This window comes from Vombatus ursinus, unplaced genomic scaffold (assembly GCF_900497805.2).
Source record: "Vombatus ursinus unplaced genomic scaffold, bare-nosed wombat genome assembly UNPS02014864.1, whole genome shotgun sequence".
NCBI lineage: Eukaryota > Metazoa > Chordata > Mammalia > Diprotodontia > Vombatidae > Vombatus > Vombatus ursinus.
Genome location: NW_020954642.1, coordinates 6,748,462 through 6,767,394, shown reverse-complemented (window position 1 = coordinate 6,767,394; position 18,933 = coordinate 6,748,462). Strand labels below are relative to the sequence as shown.

The 18,933-nt window shown below is 35.2% G+C and overlaps 2 pseudogenes; one reads left to right on the top strand and one right to left on the bottom strand.

Moving 5' to 3' along the window:
• Positions 1-2,846: 2,846 nt before the first annotated feature.
• LOC114027915 lies at positions 2,847-3,439 on the bottom strand (annotated as a pseudogene).
• A 2,648-nt stretch (positions 3,440-6,087) lies between these two features.
• Positions 6,088-7,100, top strand: LOC114027972 (annotated as a pseudogene).
• The last annotated feature ends 11,833 nt before the right edge of the window (positions 7,101-18,933 follow it).

Sequence of the window (18,933 nt, the reverse complement as noted above, 5' to 3'; positions counted from 1 at the left end):
TTGATTTTATACTCCATTACCTTGTTCCATTACTCATCCTGATTCTCTAATTTCCTTTCAATTGCTTTAATCACTTCCTCTTCTCACTCCTTCCCATCCCACAAACATGCTTAGATCTCCTATTGTGTTTTAAAAAAATCTCTTGAACCTGATATTTTCTCCTATTTATGCCCTTATTATTTTACTAGACATTCTACTTCATGAGAAGGAATGTATCTAATCAAAATTTTCCATCTACCAACAACACCTAACCAGAATACTACCTAAAGTGATGACACTTAAAAATGACTATTAAAATCAACACATCAATTAACATTTACTAAGTGCTTACTATGGACCTGGCACTGTGCTATACACTAATGATACAAAAAAGGGAAAAGATAGTGCCTGTTCTTAAGAAGTGTGCAGTCTAATGAAGGAAAAAACATGTAAACAATCCTCAGTGTCACAGCTACCACAATAACCATTACTCAAAAAAATGACCACCTCTTACTATTGAAAAGGTTGAGGTTATCTAAAAAGAACTTCAACTATTCTCTTCCAATTCTTCATGACTCTCTATCTCCTCAAATATCCTGTTCTCATTTTTCCATGAGGAAGGCAAAGTAATGTAAAGCTAAGGGTCCATGATTTAATGTTGCATTACATTAGTCGTGCCTGTTCTTCATAGTATTTTTATTCTTTTTCTTTATTTTTGTGAGGCAATGGGATTAAGTGACTTGCCCAGGGTCACACAGCTAGCAAGTGTCAAGCGTCTGAGGCCAGATTTGAACTCAGGTCTTCCTGAATCCAGGGCCTATGATCTATCCTCTGTGCCATCTAGCTGCCCCCTCTTCAGAGTATTTTTAAAAGGCTTTTTGTACTTTTTATTCAGCAGCTCAATGAGGACATAGTTACAATATGTATTTTGTAACATACCCAATGCCAATTAAACAGAATAAGATTCCCTCCCATAAGGCTGCCATTAATTTGGTCTGTCTACAACTGTCTAAATAATGAATAAGAACTGCTACAAATGTTCAATAGTCCAGCATACAAAACTAAGCATAGGTTTCTATAAATAGTCATGACCTTAAAACAAATATCTCAGAAAAAAATACAAGATAAAACTTCTGAAATATTATTTTCATTTAAAACACTAATAAAATAGTCTACCTTAAAAATAAATAAAATTCCAAAAAGATTATATCTGTATCTATCTATATCTATCTGTCTATCTATATCTACATCTATATTTAAAACACAAATGAGGCAAAACTTCCTGTTCTCGTTCTCTGGTGACAAGAAGAGAAGTTCTATCTCATTTGGTGTCACTAGAAAGCAATTCAGTGAAGACACGTGACTCATAAAGCCCTTAGTAAGAAAATGTATGCAGTCCCACATTTGACCTTTAGTGGACAGGTTTGACTGAAGTCTCCAAGGAGAAATCTTACTTTTACTTCAGTGGTTAGAAAATTAAAACTTTTTTTTCCTGACACAGTAGCCAATGTTTTCTTAGGTTTAGCTCTTAGCTCAGAGCTATGTATTTGAGAGTAATGCTTTGCTTAATAAATGGTGATTTTTCTGTGAAAGAGGTCACCTTTGAATTGTCTCGCAGTTCATTCTGGCATTTACCTTATTATGGTAAAAAAAAAATTATTTGATCCTACAACTGATTTTAGATACCAAATCAAGGGAAACTGAAAAGAACTTGAAGGATAAGAACTTCTCTAAGAAATTAGTTTTGACTTCAAAACCACAAAGAATGCATAAATAATCTTTCTATATGAATATCATCACAAAATTTGTTAAGTACACACTTGCAAAGCTATCATTTTACCTGGGGAAATCAGAGAACTTAGAATGCTCAACAAAAATCCAACTATCACCAAGATAAGCTAGACTCTTCTGTATACAGGCCATATTTCTAGCAAGAATAGGATGTATTTCTTTTATGTTAACAATAATATCTTTGCTCAATCACATGCAAAAGCAATTTTAATAATGTTTGTTAAATTTTGAGTTTTAAATTACTTCCCTTCCTCTCTAACCCTTCCCTGAGATAGCAAGCAATTTGATATAGGTTATACATATGTCATCACACAAAATATATTTCCATATTACTCATTTTGTGAAAGAAAACAGACAAAAAAGTAAACAAAAAGTGAAAAAGTATTAGGTTTGGTTCTGCATTAAGATTACATCAGTACTTTCCTCTGGAACTGGGGAGCATTTTTCATCATAAGTCCTTCAGAATTGTCTTGGATCATTATATTTCTGAGAATAGCTAAGACATTCACAGTTGATTTTTGTATAATATTTATGATACAGTATAAAATGTTCTCCTGCATCTATTCACTTCACTTTGCAAGAGTCCATGTAAGTCTTTCCAGGTTTTTCTAAAATTATCCTACTTGTCATTTCTTATAACATAATAGTATTTATTACTTTCATATACCACAATTTCTTCAGCCATTTCCCAATTGATGGGTATACCCTCAATTTCTAATTTTTTGGCACCACAGAAAGAGCCACTATAAATATTTTTGTAGATGTAGGTCCTTTCTCCTTTTTATGATCTCTTTGGAATACAGATCTAGTAGTGGTATTACTGTATCAAAGAGTATGCACAATTTTATAGCCCATTGTGCATAGATCCAAATTGCTCTAGGATAAACTTCTCAACCTCTTTCCTCATGCTAATCTTTTCATCCTCTCTTTCCAATGAGTAGAAAGAATTACAATGGATACCATGTGAACAATTTGGGTCATTTACTAAAAACTTGTCAGAAATTCCATCCACTAAAGTCAATCATCATATTTTTGCATCATCATTATTCTTCTCTAAGTTATTAATAATGGCCTTTCTATGTTCTCCAATTTTTGTCTGCACTTGGACTAGAGGGATTGCTGTTTGTGTTTAATACTTTTTTCTGTCCTGGCTGTTATTTCCTCTTTTCTGTATTTTCTTTAGACCCAGAGACTGATGAGCTATTTTCTTTCTCTTTGCCACTGGACTTTTCAGCTCCTTTCCCTAAATTTCCTGAAGATATAAAAAACAATGTGTGGATCCACTTCTTTCTTTATTTCTTCTTTCACCTCACCTTCAATCATTACTTTTCCTTCTTTGACCTCCTGAATAATTTCTGCAAGAAGGATAAGTTCCTCTCTGAATTAGGGAATGGAAAAGCTCAGAGTCATGCAATGCTTGCATGTTGTACATAGTACTTAAAATGTTCCAGATGACTTTGAAGATCTGTCTCTCTTTGTTGTGACTGAACTTATCCCTGATATAAATCATGAGGAAATGCCAGGTCACACTTATGAGTTTGTTTCCCAGCATGGCATAGAAGAGGCAGACTTTCACACCTAGGTTCTATACCATGACTTCATTAGCCTGACCTGGCTCTGATTCCACAGGGCCTTCATCACCACTACCTCCTAGGAACACAGTGACCATAGCTGGGGCTGGGGCTACAACCAGGGACTAGGCCAGAGCTGGGGTTGCCTGCATTGATAATGTGCTTTTAATTGCTTTTTCTTCTCACTCCTTCCAAGCTGACAAACATACTCAGTTCTTTTCTAGATTTAAAAAAAAATCTTTTGTACCGGACCTTTTGTTCATGTTATTGTCCTCTCTAATATTACTCACATTACCAAATTTCTAGAGAGATTAATCTACATTTGCTATCTCAACTTCCTCCACATTTTCTTACTTTTTCCCTTGTAATCTGATTTTCATTGAAACCAATAAAATGAAACTGCACCCATCCACTATAGGTAATTTCCCCCTGACAATTTCTTTTTTTATTTCACTTTTCATTTTCCATGATGTTCCTTCAGCATTTGATACTCTTCATCATCTCCTTTTTCATCATGTCTGCTATTTTGGCCTTACTCTTGTAGGTTTTATTCATCTCCCACTCTGTTGTCAAATATATATACATATATATATATACATATATATAGACACACACACATATGTACATATATATAGGTATATAGATAGATAGATAGATAGACAGATAGATATAGATATAGATATATATCCATTCAGTCATTAAATATATCTTTCAAGGTTCTAACCTTCAAAAAAAAATTTAGGAATTTAAGAAAGCAGAGGACAATATGAGCTGGACAGGATAGAGAGAGGCATTCAAATAAACCAGCATCAATGTAGTTTTAGCAAAATTATTCAAAGGGACAAAACACAACTTAAGAAAAGGGCCAAATAAAATGGGTACAATTTGAGGAAAACATAGGCCTGACAATAATAACTTTAAGTGTGAGTGAAATAGACCATCCAATAAAACAAAAGATAGCAACAGAATTGACGAGAGGGCAAAATCCAGAATTATGCTGTATATGAGAAACTTTGAAAAATAGACATGTGGAATGAAAATGAAAGAATGTAACAGAATTTACTAGGCAACAGATGATATCACAAAAAAGAAGAGCTACAACTACATAGCATACATACAAAAAAGTTATGTGAAAAAAGATGAATAAGGAACATTCATTATGTTTAAAGTAATGAAAAACAAATAAATAATATTATTGCTAAACATTTACATGCCAAATAAGCAAAAGATCTAAATTCATATCAGAAAACTTAATGCCCTTCTATTTTTCTTTGGTTAAATTTAGATTAGAAAATAAAAGACTCGGTCAAAGACAGGTAATTGTGTTGTTTCATTTCAGTTGTGTTTGACTCTTCATGACCCCTTTTGGGGTTTTCTTGGTAAAGACACAGGAGTGATTTGCCATTTCCTTCTCCAGCTCATTTTACAGATAAGGAATTGAGGCAAATAGTGTTAAGTAACTTGTCCAGGGTCAAATAGCTAGTAAGTTTCTGAAGCCAGATTTGAATTCATGAAGATGAGTCTTCTTGATTCCAAGCCCAGTGCTCTATCCACCACCCCACATAAATTTCATAAATTTCATCATAAATTCGTCATAAATTTCTTCAAACACTTAAAGGGATATCCTGTGGCAAATTGCATTCCTTTGTCTCAAATGACAAAATTAGGCATAATAGTTTGAAGTTGTTTACTGGCACTTTTATTGTTTATATAATTCAATGTTGCCTAACAGAGATGTCCAAACATAGAATCATCTGTTTCATGTGAGCCTTTTGGTTATGATGAGGGTTTGATATCCTCTTGTTGTATATATTATGGTGGGAATCATTGGTCAGATGTGTGTTATATTAGATTATCTTTGACATGCCAACACACTCTTAAGATTTTGAGCTTCTTTGATAAACAAATGAAGTGGGGATTTATAAACAAGAAATAAAGGAAAAATAAGTAAGTGGTACTGTAAGAATAATCTTTTGTTCATTTATTTCACTTGTGTCTAACTCTTCATGAGTCCCTTTGGGGTTTTCTTGGCAAAGATATTAGAGTATTTTTTTCTATTTTCTTCTCTAGCTTATTTTACTCATGAGTAAACTGGGATAAACAGGGTTAAGTGACTTGCCTAGGGTCATATAACAGCTGTCTGAGGTCAGACTTCCTAACTCCAGGCCTAGCACTCGATCCTCAGTACCACATAGCTGCCCTTAAGAGTAATCTAAAGGATACTAAATCCTACAGGAAGTAAAGTTTCACAATGCCAACTAAAGATAACAGGAAGAACTTTTGTCATTATATTAAGGTCAACAGGAAAATTACTGAATAGATAGGTCAACTACTCAAGACTGAAAATTTTGGGGTTCAGATTCTTATAATTTAGCCAATAGCTCATAGATGCTCAGATTCCTTAAGAGTCTGGCTAATACATCGGATCTTTAATAAACCTTGTCTTTGGCTAAAAGAAGGTTTGAGTCGAATTCTTTTGGGCGAGACCCATGTGTTGTGATTTTGGGGTCCCAGCACTCCTAAACCTCTAGAGCTCATCAATTAGTACATAAGCTTTTATGTGCCTAATGTTTGCATTGTTATTTTGAGTACTTGCATAAGGAGTGGGGTCAATTTTACTTACATCTGTGGGGCTATATTCTGTGATTTCCAAGAAGCAACTCAGTGTGGAAGCAATGTGAACCAAACAGAATTATGATTAAATCCATTCTATAAACACCGAGCACCCAGCACAAGAGTCTTCCAAATGGGCATTGAGGTTGAGCAGCAGAAGTCAAGCTTGAGTCTGGAAGACCCTAGTTCAGATCTTGCCATTGATACCAGCTGCATCACAGGGCTTTCTTTCGAGCCTGTTCCAGCCTACAGGACTATGAGCTTGGGCTTCACTGGGGCTGGCCAGTTGGCCTTTGACCTTGCCAGGGGCTTCACTGCAGCAGAAGATAGGTGTGAAGCTGACCCACCACAACAAGAAAACAATGCAGTACAGTGATGTGTTCTTCTTGGCTGTCAAACCGCACATTATTCTCTTCATCCTGGAGGAAATTGGGTCTGACATCAAGGACAGACACTTCATGGTCTTTTGTGCTGCTGGTGTCACTATCAGCTCCACTGAGAAGAAATTGACAGTGTTCCAGCCAGCCCCCAAGATCATTCGATGTATGACCAACACCCCTGTACTGGTCCAGGAAGGAGCCACAGTATATGCCACTGGTACCCATGCCCCGGTGGAGGATGGGAAACTCCTAGAACAACTAATGAGCAGTGTGAGCTTCTGCATAGAAGTGGTAGAGGACCTGATAGATGCTGTCACAGGATTCAGCGGCAGTGGTCCTGCCTATGCATTTATGGCCTTGGATGCACTGGCAGATGGTGGGGTGAAGATGGGCCTCCCACGGAGACTGGCAGTCCGCCTGGGTGCGCAAGCCTTACTGGGAGCTGCTAAGATGCTCCTGGACTCAGAGCAGCATCCAGGACAACTCAAGGACAATGTTTGCTCCCCTGGGGGAGCCACCTTCATGCTTTGCACTTCTTGGAAAGTGGTGGTTTTTGATCTTTACTCATCAATGCTGTTGAGGCCTCCTGCATCCAGACCAGGGAGCTACAGTTCATGGCTGCCCAAGAGAAGATCTCCCCAGCTGCCATAAAGAAAACCCTCCTAGAATAGGTAGAGCTCAAGGTGCCTACTGTTTCTACACGCTCACTTTCCAGCTAGTCAAGTTGTTTAATCATACCCAGGCCCCTGGAGACAAGAAGGATTGAGATGGATTTACCTCCCATTTACCTGGTCTGACACCCATCCCCCTTCCCTGCCCTCAAGTTGAAGAAACTGAGGCTGATGTTTATTGTTCTTCTCAAAGAGGACCATGACATCAGGAAGATGATCCCATGACTTACAAGTGAATTGGATTTTAGTGAGGGAGGGCTGTGTAAGGTCACGAACCTCACTTTCTCCCCTTCTCAGGGCTATCACATCAAAGAAGACATTCTAAAACAATACTGATGTTGTCACTATCTCCAATTAAAAATCTGATAATTTCTACTTAATCTTCACAAGATTGAAGGAGGAGATAACTCTGGTCTAAAATGCCTAGGTGTGAACACTGTTGTGAACCTTGAGGGCCATAATTCTGGAAAGGCAAAATGGTGAGAATTCTGTTCCACTGAAGAGACTAGAAATACTTTGGGATGTAGGAGTTCTCACCTTTTGAGGGAGGGGTAAAAAGGAGCTTAAAGGGAGAAGGTGTGAAAGAAGACACCATCAAGTCAGTTCTCAAGTCTTTGTGGTAGAATTCTGAGGAAGGAGCTAGCTTTATCCTTTCTGAGTGGAATATCTAAGAAAGGAATCAGAATTAAGTTTCTCTTAAAAAAATCTTTATATTAAAAATTAAATTATATTAAAAAAAGACATCTCGATATACTCAATGAATCATAACAGTGAGGGGGACAAAAATTAGAGACTGAGGGGGAAAATGCCAAAGTTTAATATGTGTGTTGGTTATGGGGGGAGGCAGTTTGGAGGACACAGATGATGTTTTGGGGTTTTCCTTGCTCTGTTTTCCATCTCAGAATGTCAGAATAGTTCTGAGGCTTGGAAATGAGATAAATTATTGCTAAATGACCCAATTAGGAGACTTCGCAAGTATTAAGAGGAAGTAAAAATGTTTCTTCAAGAGATGGTGATGCTGAATTGTGGGATTAGAAGAAAGGTGAAAACTCAGCCCTACAACAGAGCCTAGAATCCCTCAAAAGATAGGTGTTCTCACCTTTGGGGGGGTGGAGTAAAGGGAGTGGCTAAGCAGAGGAAACCACATAAAAAGACCTCCACAACTCAGTGCTTCTATCTTTTGCTGCCAGAGCTCAAGGGGAGCTTAAGCTAGCATTATTTCTCCTGAGAGGAATATCAGAGAAGGAAAGAATCAGAGGCCTAGGAGCATGAATGCAAGAGACTTAATTGAAAACCTCAAGGAAGATCTCACTTGCTCCATCTGCCTGGGCTACTTCACTGACCCAGTGAAATGTGGCCATAGCTTTTGCATAGAGCGTCTTCTCCAGTGCAGGGAGGGAGTCAATGAAACCTTAACCTGCCCAGAGCACAGAGGAGTCATCAAATATAATGACTTCGTGCCCAACGAGAAACGTGCTCTTGTTTATACTTGGTATATTAAAAAAAGACTGAAAATTTTGAGCCATTCTGTGATAAATTACTATTGTCAATCAGGGTCTGCTTGTTCCAAATGCATTTAGCAAAATATATGCAGAAATAGCTAGAATTTATACCATGCTTTAAGTTTCCCAAATGATTTCACATATTATTTCTTTTAATTCTCACAACAATTCTAGCAGATAGGTGAAAGAATTATCCTTTTTTTTTCAGAAGTGAGGAAACAGATGCTGAGAAAATTTATATGACTTGCCCACTCACATAGCTAATAAGCATCTGAGGCAGGATTTGAATACAGGTCTTGATCATTCAAAATCCCATTGCAAATATGAGCTAAAAAGGATGTGAATCCTAATTTTGTTATTACCAATAATTTCTTAAATCTCAATTTTTTTTACCATTTATGTGTATACTTTATAAGAAATAGACAATTAATATTGCATGATTTTCTACATCTCAGTAAAATTTATTGATAAAATATTAAGATTGTTTCTACATGATTTCATTTTTCAAGAAATTTATGATTTTGTGGGTATAGGAATGGCATCTGCAAGTACAGATACAAGCCTTTTTATGCCCTTTTATCTTGTTCAATTCATATCTATAGCCTCCTGCAAGTTCTCCACAGAGTTTCCTATCTGACAGCTTCTAATGATTATTTTCATTCATTCTTCCTTTCATTCATTTAATTTATTTAAATATTTATTATGTACCTACTAAGTGCCATGCATAGTACTATGTTGGGGATACAAAAAGAGGCAAAATATCCCTTGCGTTCAAGGAGTTTACAATCTAATTTTCATATTTTGTGGCTACCAGGTCTATACTTGGACTGTCTAAAATTTTTCAATTATTTTTCCTAAGTGACTACCTCCTTTACCCCTTTTCTGGTCTATGTATGTATATTTTATAACTTTACACACTACATCTCTTATTGGTGATATGTTACATCCCAATTATACCAATTATATATTCTTCCACAAACTTCCATAAATTGCCTACTGTTTTGATTATTCTGAAATGGGATGTTCCATGATTAACAACTGCACAATCATTGATGTGGTAATAGTGCTTTAAGGTTTACAAAACATTTTAAATATTGGATTATTTTATTATCATCTGCTTTTTATATCTGGGTAAACTAAGAAACAGACCTTTTAAGTGACTTGCTTGGGATTACAAAGATTGGAAACACCCCAGCCAATATTTAAATTTATGTCTTTCTGAATCCAAATCTATTATGCTGTGTCACTTCATATATAATCCCTGAGAGAATATTTGCTTTAAAAATATAAGGTTTTGTGACAAAGAGAAATCTGAGTTTACAGAAGAAAAATTGCCATTATTAATATTTTTGCCTTAAAAAGGCAAATAACCTTATTAAGACATTAATAAAATGTGTGGAAGAGAAACAAGGTAATTCAAATCTAAAATCATAAATTGGAGGGAAAAGTGAGAAAAAAGAACCATGAAATGGTTTTAAGACGCAGCATGTCACTTCTACACAGGGTTTTAAAACCGTGGTGTGAAAATGTTTGTTGTCATGTCCAATGAACAGCAGGCATTTTGTGAAGAAAGACATCAACGAAAGGAGGGCAAGTAATAACATTTCATATTTCAAAAGTGTCCAGATTTACCCTTTGATCAGTGGTATCAAAAGTATCATTGATATATTTCTTTTCTTATATTCATTCTACTTTTGAAGTCACTAACCCTTAAGGTAAAGTTTTGTTAGCTACCAAATCTGAAAGCATATAATAATACAAAAAAAAAGTTCTTACAATTTGATGAAGAATCCTTGTTAAAAGCACATTTGTCAGGCAACAAAGGGAAAATTTTGGAGCTTGACAAAATTTGAAACCCAAAAGGTAGCTGTTGAAAGGACAGAGACAAAAAAATCAATTCTTCCAATATTTACTTCTATTTTCTCTGTTTCTATGTTTTCTATGCTGCTACATATGCAACGTATGACAACGCCAGGGCTGTGTTCTATTGGTTATATTCAGCACAGAATAATGACATGTGAGATATGTAGCAAAAATATTATATTTATTCTCTTATCTGACCAAAGAGAAAAAAATCTACACACTCTATGCATGTTTTTTGCTGGGTAGAATGCAAACACTCTTTTGTAGCTCAACTCCATGCTGAACTCCACAAGGTTCATTGTTCAATTCCATCAGATACATTTGGACAAATGGTTATCAAGCACCTACCGGTTGAAAAGTAGTGAGCCAGGTGTTAGAGAAGCACAAAATTTGGATAAGACATTGCTTTTGCTCTCATGGAGTTTAAAGTAAATTAAAGGAATAAAACAATTTAGAAGTGACTTGATAAGGAGAGTTTTCTCCAAACAATATGTTGAATTTAAAGGTCAATAAAGTTTGGTATGGGATTTTTGGCAAAAAATATCAATAAAACATTAATATAATCATTGGTATTTTGCTAAAAGAATGAAGACAAATCTTGATTAATATTTAGAGACTGAGTTCATCCCAAAGTGAATTACCTAGTACGGAGCCATCACTTTGGGCTTCCTACTGAATATATTGTTGATGATTAGTGGGAAAATATGTCATGGGAATTTATTAGGTTTAGGAAATGAGATATTAGAGCATGTGAGATAATATCAATATGTATGTTGAAGTCTTCAAGTTTGAAGGCAGGAGTTGTGCTAGAAATAAAGACAATGAGACAGTCACTAAACTTATTGAGAAAGGAAAGAGAATGACCTAGGGATTAATGTATATCCTTTAGGTTCTGTGTTTTTATGAGTGGGTATATTCAGTCAATAAACATTAGCATGTGCCTACTGTATGTCAGGTACTGTGCTAAAACTAAGAATAGAAAGGAAGTTTAAAAAGTATTTGTTTTCAAGGGGTCATAATCTAATGGGGAAGACAGCGTGTAAATTATTGTGTACAAAACGACCTAAATACAGAATAACTAGGAAATAAACAACATAGTGAAGACACTAGCATAAAGAGGGATTGTGAATGGCTTCTGATTAAAAGGTAAGAGTTCGCCTGCTACTTGGCAGAAGCCAGGGAAGCCAGAATGTTAAGATAAGGAAGGAGAGCATTTCATACATGGGGGAAACCAATGAAAATATCCAAAATCAGGAGATGGAGTATCTTATTCAAGGAAAAAACAAGGAGGCCAGTGTCACTGGATCAAAGAGTTTGAGAGGATGCAAGGAGTGAGAAGTAATGAAGAAAGGAATAAAGGGCAAGAAGTCTGGAAAGGTCAATAAAAGGTCTTGTTGCCAAAGATATTTTGAATTTTATCATGGACATGGTAGGGAGACACTTGAGACTATTGAGGAAAGGGGTAACATAGTCAGATGAGCACATTATGAAGATCACTTTGACATCTGACTGGAGGATGGACTGAAGTGAAGAGGGACCTGTGATTGGCAAATCAATGAATAAGCTTTTATCCAGGATGCCGTGATGTGAGCTTGTACCAGGGCGGTGACAGCGTTGAAGAAGAGAGTTTGGGGGAAGTGTTACAAAGGTAAAATAAACAGGCCTTGGCAACAGATTGGTTGAGATGTTGAGAGAGTGAGAAGCCAAACATCACACTTAAGTTGTGACTCTGGGTGACTGGAAGGATTCCAAGGACCTTTGTTAATACTCCCTCCACTGATACAGTTGCAACTCATCTGCTGCTTAGTGGAACATACTAAAATTATTTAGTTATTTAGTTCATCACCTCACAACAAGTTTGGTTATGAGTATCTCTTACTTAGACTGGTCTTGCCTTCAAACAACAGAATATCCCTAGATCATCAGGGCCAAACTCAAAACCTTTATGACTTGAAAGTACTTAACAGTTTTTGTACTTCAATGTCAGTTACTTCTAGGAATTTATGAATATTTCTAATTAGAAAACATGGAAGTATATACATATATATATATATATATAGATGTGTGTGTATACACACATAGTTTTTAATGTCCTTTATAAACATTATCCCATCTTATCTTCAGGACATCATGACAATGAAAATTGTGGGAGAAAGGGATTATTAACAGAGGAGGAGATTGAGGGATGTGACCAGGGTGGCGCATCTGGTAAATGTTTGAAGTAAATTTAAACACACATCTTTTTAACAAAGGTACATTTAAAGTACAAATTTTAAAACTCCCAAAACATGTGAATGTTACTGTCTTTTTCCAGACATTTTCTATCATAGGAAACTCTTGCCAGTAATATTCTAAAGATGATGCTAACAGCTTGAGACTAAAAAGAGCATTACCTAATGTGAATATATATATATATATATTTATGTATATATATATATATATTTATATTTATATTTCCTATATAAAATTGCATGCCATCTTTGGGAGAAGGGAGTGAAGGAAGGTGGAGAAAATTTAGAACTCAAAATCTTATAGAAGTGAATGTTGAAAACTAAATACAAATAAATAAATAAAATTTAAAAAAATAAAGAGACTAAAGCCATCAATAGCCATATGAAAAAATTATGTTCCAAAAATTGAGAAATTTAAAGTAAGGTAATTCTGAGGTTCAATATCACACTCCAAAAATGGCAAAGATGACAAGAAAGGAAAATGATAAATGGTTGAGGGTCTATGGGGAAACAGGTATATCAACACATTGCTGATGGACTTGTGAATGGCAACAACCACTTTGGAAAGCAGTTTGGAATTATACACAGAAAATTGCTAAGTAACACATTCTCTCTGACCCAACTATATCACTGTTAGGCCAGGATCTTATTCTTATACAATCGAATCAGCTAACTTGCAGAATTTATTTTCTTCATTGGAGTTATTAACTTTCATCTTTATATGTTTTGAAATTTATAGCATATGGATTTTTTTATTAATTTATTTTGATTTATCAACAATCACTTCCATATGCTTTTGAGTTTAAAATTTTTCTTCCCCTTCCTCCCCACCACCCTCCCCAAGACAGTGCACAATCTGATATAGGCTACACCTATATATTCCTATCAAACATATTTTCACATTAGTGATGTTGTAAGTAAGAATTAGAACCAATAGGAGGGACCACCAGAAAGAGGAAACAAAACTCAACAGAAGAAAACAAATAGCAAATAGTATGCTTCGATCTGCATTCAAACTCTATAGTTTTTTTCTTTGGATGTGGATAACATTTTCCATCACAAGGCCTTTGGAGATGTTTTAGATCCTTGTATTGCTGAGAAGGGTTAAGTTTATCAATATTAGTCACTGCACAACATGGCTGTTATTATGTACAATGTTCTCTTGGTTCTGCTCACTTCACTCAGCATCAGACCAGACAAGTCTTTCCAGGTTTTTCTGAAGTCAGCCTGTTCATCATTTCTTACAGCACAATAGTATTCTGTTACATTCATATACCACAACTTCTTCAGTCATTCTACAATTGATGGGTATCCTCTCAATTTCTAATTCTTTGCCACCACAAAAAGAGCTGCTATAAATATTTTTGTACATGTGGGTCATTTTTCCATTTGTATGATCTCTTTGGGATATAGCACTAGAAGTGCTATTGCTGGGTCAAAGGGTATGCACAGCTTTATAGCCCTTTGGGCATAGTTCCAAATTGCTCTCCAAAATGGTTGGATCATTTCTGAACTCTACCAACAATGCATTATTGTTCCAATTTTCCCAAATCTTCTCCAACATTTATAATTTTCTTGTTTTGTCATCTTGGACAATCTGATAGGTGTGATGTTGTATGTCAGAGTTGTTTCACAGCGTATGGTTTCAAAAACACCCTCACCATGTTGTCTTTCCAGTAGATCTGTGATTTCTTTTGGTTGACATTTTTATTTTTACTTTTTCTTGCAGAGTGATTTTTTTTCTCTATCACATTCTTCTGAGAGTACTATGATCCTTAATTTGTCTTCGAGCATTTTGTCTGAGATCAATATGTTTCATTTATATAAAGATTATATGTCCTTTAAAAAAGGAAATAAAGAAATAAAGAGAAATAAAAGGAACATTACCTGGTAAAATAAATGTAATTTATTTTAGATTCATTTTAACCATTTTTAAAAATGTTACTTCTTTTTCTCTTAGTGAATTCATTTTCTAGGTTTTCAATGACAATTTATGGGCATAGTTTAGTTCATTCTGCTAAGTTATCTACACAACAGCAAAGAGTACCAATGAAACATCTCCTAATATCTTTATAATTTTAAAAAATCCAACATGCAAGGCAGAATATGTGACATTTAAAGACACAAATAATGACTAAAAATTGTGAGGAAGAAAGAGACCAAAATTTATCTTGGAATGGTATATGAAATATAAGTTCTTTGATTTCCATGATAATTTTAAAAAGTGTTTCAGCAGCAATTCAATTAAATATACATTGTTTACTGACTGGTTATTTTCAGATTCTGGAAGGATGCAAGGTAAATTTACACATAATTTTATGTTCAATGAAATAAAATTTCAAAATAATATCTTATCCAATAAACTTATTAACACATTCAATATTTTATGAAACTAGAAATTTCATCAATGTAGATTTTCCTGCAATCAATTCAGATCACACCCCTTCAATAGCTTAATAAGAATTGCTCATGAGTTAATATGGCTAATGAATAGAATCACCTCATACTCAAGCTTCCAGTAATGTCTTTCAGGATTTTGAGATGCTAATCAACAGATGATGTACAAGACGTGTTTGTAGAATCAGTGAAATAAAGCCTTTCAATGTTTTACAACATATCAAAACTTTTCTTCTGCCTTTAAGAAAGCGAAATGCACTTCCATGCCATAAGGAGGTAATAGTAGAGGACTTATTACATATCATTCTTTTCTACTCACTCTATTTCATCCACAGTTGTAGCAACAGCAGTGGCCACACCCTGGTAAAACTGTCTGGGCAGATGTACTAAACCAGGTAGAACCTCCAAAGCTTTGGTGAATTTGGGGGATGTCTACCCCAAGTATGTGAAGGTGGACGAGAACAATTTATTTAATTGACTATCAAGGTAGCTAAAGCAGGTACTGTGGAGCACTTAGAGGTTTGTGAAATGTTGAAGACATCCACTGTTTCCTGAGTCATTGCCAGGTGTCTTGACTTTGATGACTCTGGAAAATAGAGTGAGGTTGATGATTTTGCACAACTGGGCCTCACTTAAATACAATTCATTTGCAAACCAAGACATTGTCTGTGATATCATAGGTCCTCTTTGAAACACAAAGGATGAACAACAAACAACATCTTTCTCCTTCTTTTTGCACAAACTATATATGTGGCACAATGGATGGAGCTTTGGACCTAGAGTCAGGAACAACTGAATTCAAATGCAGCCTCAAACACATGCTAGCTGTGTAACCCTGGGCAAGTCACTTAACCTCTGCCTGCTTCAGTTTCCTCAACTTTAAAATGAGGATCATAATAGCATCTGATTGCCATATGTTGCCTTCTTTGTGAATTCTTTTATGATACTTTGTGTTATTAGTACTCTCTTCTTCCTCAAATTACCTAGCAATTATTTCTCTGTTTCCATGTTGCATCCTCAATAGGATGCATGCTCACTGAGGGGAGGGAATACTAGGATTTGTCTTTCTTCATTACATGCCAACAAGCCCAATAATTATTAGGTAATTAAGGGGAAACATTTAGATATTTCTGACTATGTTCTAGGAATTATGCTAAGAAGTTTTACAACTATTATCCTATTTTATCCTCATGATTCCCCTGAGGAGTTGGTGCTATTAATATCCCAATTTATAGTTGAGGAAATGAAGGTGAGTAGAGGCTACTTGAATAGCCCAGGGTCACATGGCTTGTAATTGTCTGAAGTAATATTTGAACTCAGATCTTCCTGAGTCCCAGAACTCTATCTACTGTGCTATGAGCTGCAAATTTAATAAATGTCTCTGTTCTGTTTTAATTGAAAATGAATAGGACCAATATTTCCTAATAAATTTTCAGCTTATATTCATATATGAAGTATAGCAAATGCAAAAATAAAGGCTATTCAGAAAAGGAATATTATTTTGAAATCAAATTTGGAGAAAGTCAAACATTGCAATTCAAATATTCTTAAAAGCATTCTATTCAATTCTTAAAAAGTATTGAAAATTCCCTTTTTCTGTATTACCACAAGAAAATAATATTTACAAGCTCAACAGAATCATGGTGTGAATTTAAGAATCATTTTGGTCTGCCTTATAGGGGCAAAGTCAAGATGCCAAAGTAAAGAAAACATTCAGATGAGCTTTCCCAACATTTCCTTCAAAAAAAAACTTTATAATAACACCTCAAATTGAATTCTAGGTTGGCAAAGTCACAAAAGGTCAGAGTGAGACATTCATTCATTCAGACTAAGAAAACATAGGAACTGGAAAAGAGAGCTTTGATAGGAGTGGAGGCTGGTCCAGAGCCCATGTGGATTAACTAGCTAGTGGTGGAACTAGCTAGTGGTAACAGAAGAAGCAACAGTTTCAGGAACTCTCAAATTAGAGGTGGTAAGGAGATCTGAAAACCTGTCAGAAAGAGATTACAGGAGACCCCTGCACTAGCACTGGACACAGAACTAGACATTGTTTGGCAGTTCCATTGCCTATACCCACTTCTGGGTCATAGTTTTAGGGCAGAGAGGAATACTTTCTCTCAAGGGAGAGTGGAAGCCCTCAGGGCAATATTTCATCTAGTGGGAAGGTATCAGGGACCCTGGAAAAGAGGGTTGTTTTCAACCTCAAGAGAGGAGGTACCCTGAAGAAGAGTATTAATCACAATCCCAATGGATTAAGTGTCATTCTTGGTTAAGGACCAGAGTGATGACCAGGAGAGCAGTGACCAAACCACTTCCTAGATCACACCACCTTGAAAGGAACAAAATTCTCCAAACAATCAGAGCCAACTCTGAAAACAGCAGTGCAAAAAAGTATGATGATTGATTATACCCAGATTTTGGCAAAAGAGCCTGACACTAACATAAACTTCCAAATCAAGAAAGAGGGTGAAAAATTAGAAAACAAACAAACAAACAAAAAGAACCTGGCCATGCAAAGCTACTATGGTGATGGAAAACAAGACACAAACTCAAAAGAAGAACCTAAATTCAAAACAGCTACAAGCAAAACCTCAAAGAAAAATAGGAATTGGACATTAGCTCAACAAGAATTCCTAGAAGAGATAAAAATAATTTTCAAAATTAAATGAGTGGTAGAAAAAATGAAGTAAAGAAATTACAGCAAACAAAATAAATTATGGGGAAAAATTAACAGCTTGAGAAAAAAGGCACAAAAACCCTCAAAGAAAACATCCTAAAATTAGTCAAATAGAAAAAGTACAAAAATTATCTGATAAAAATATTGCTTAAAAATTAGAAATGGAGAAGTGGAAGGAAATGACTTCATGAGACATCAAAAAACAACAAAACAATGGCAAAATAATGGGAAAATGAGAAAATGTGAAATATATCATAAAAAAGATTTATTTGCAAAATGGATTGAGAGATAATTTAAGAAGTATTGTATTATCTGAAAGCCATTAGCAAAAAGCCTAGACATCATATTTCAGTAAAATTATCCAGGAAAATTCCTCCATATAATCTATTGAAATGGTAAAATAGAAATTGAAAGAATCTACCAAAAACCACCTGTAGAAGATCCCAGAATAAAAACTCCCATGAATACTACAGCCAAATTCTGGAAAAAAGAACATCATTATAATGGCAGTTAGAGGGATTCTGCATGGAATGAAGGTGCAAGAGTGAGCCAAGTATGTTGGTATGATATACAAAATTGATAGATGGAAAAGAGGGATGAACTGGGCAAAGGGGGAAAGAAGAGTAAAAATATAGAGAATATTATTTCACATAAAAGAGGTGCACAAGGAAGAGCTTTTAAAATGTAGCTTAAATTGGGGCCAGTGGCAGGCAATACTTGAACTTTACTTACATCTAAAATAGGAATCTAAGGAAAGAAACACACACACACACACACACACACACACACATACCTTGGCCAATAGGGAAAAAAAGAGGGGAAGAGAATAAAAGTAAGGAAAGTGATAAAAGAAAGCGTTAAAAGAAGTCAAAGGTCAGAAGCAAAATAGACTTTAGAGAAGGTACAAGATCAAAAGAGAGAGAAAAAAAGATAACCACCAGAAAATAGGATAGAGGAAATACACAACTGATAATCATAATTGTGAAAGTGAACAGGATGAACTTACTGATTAAATATAAGCAGATAGAAGATTGGATTAGAGACTAGAATCCAGGAATATGTTGTTTACATAAAGCCCACTTGAAACAAAAAAGATCAGGGTTAAAATAAGGGGATGGAGCAGAATCTATTATGCTTCAGCTGAAGTGAAAAAGGCCATGGTAGCAATCATGATCTCAGACAAAGAAAAAAAAAAGAACTAAGTAAAAGAGAAAAATAGGGAAATTACATTTTCTTTTTTATAATTAATTGTTTTTTT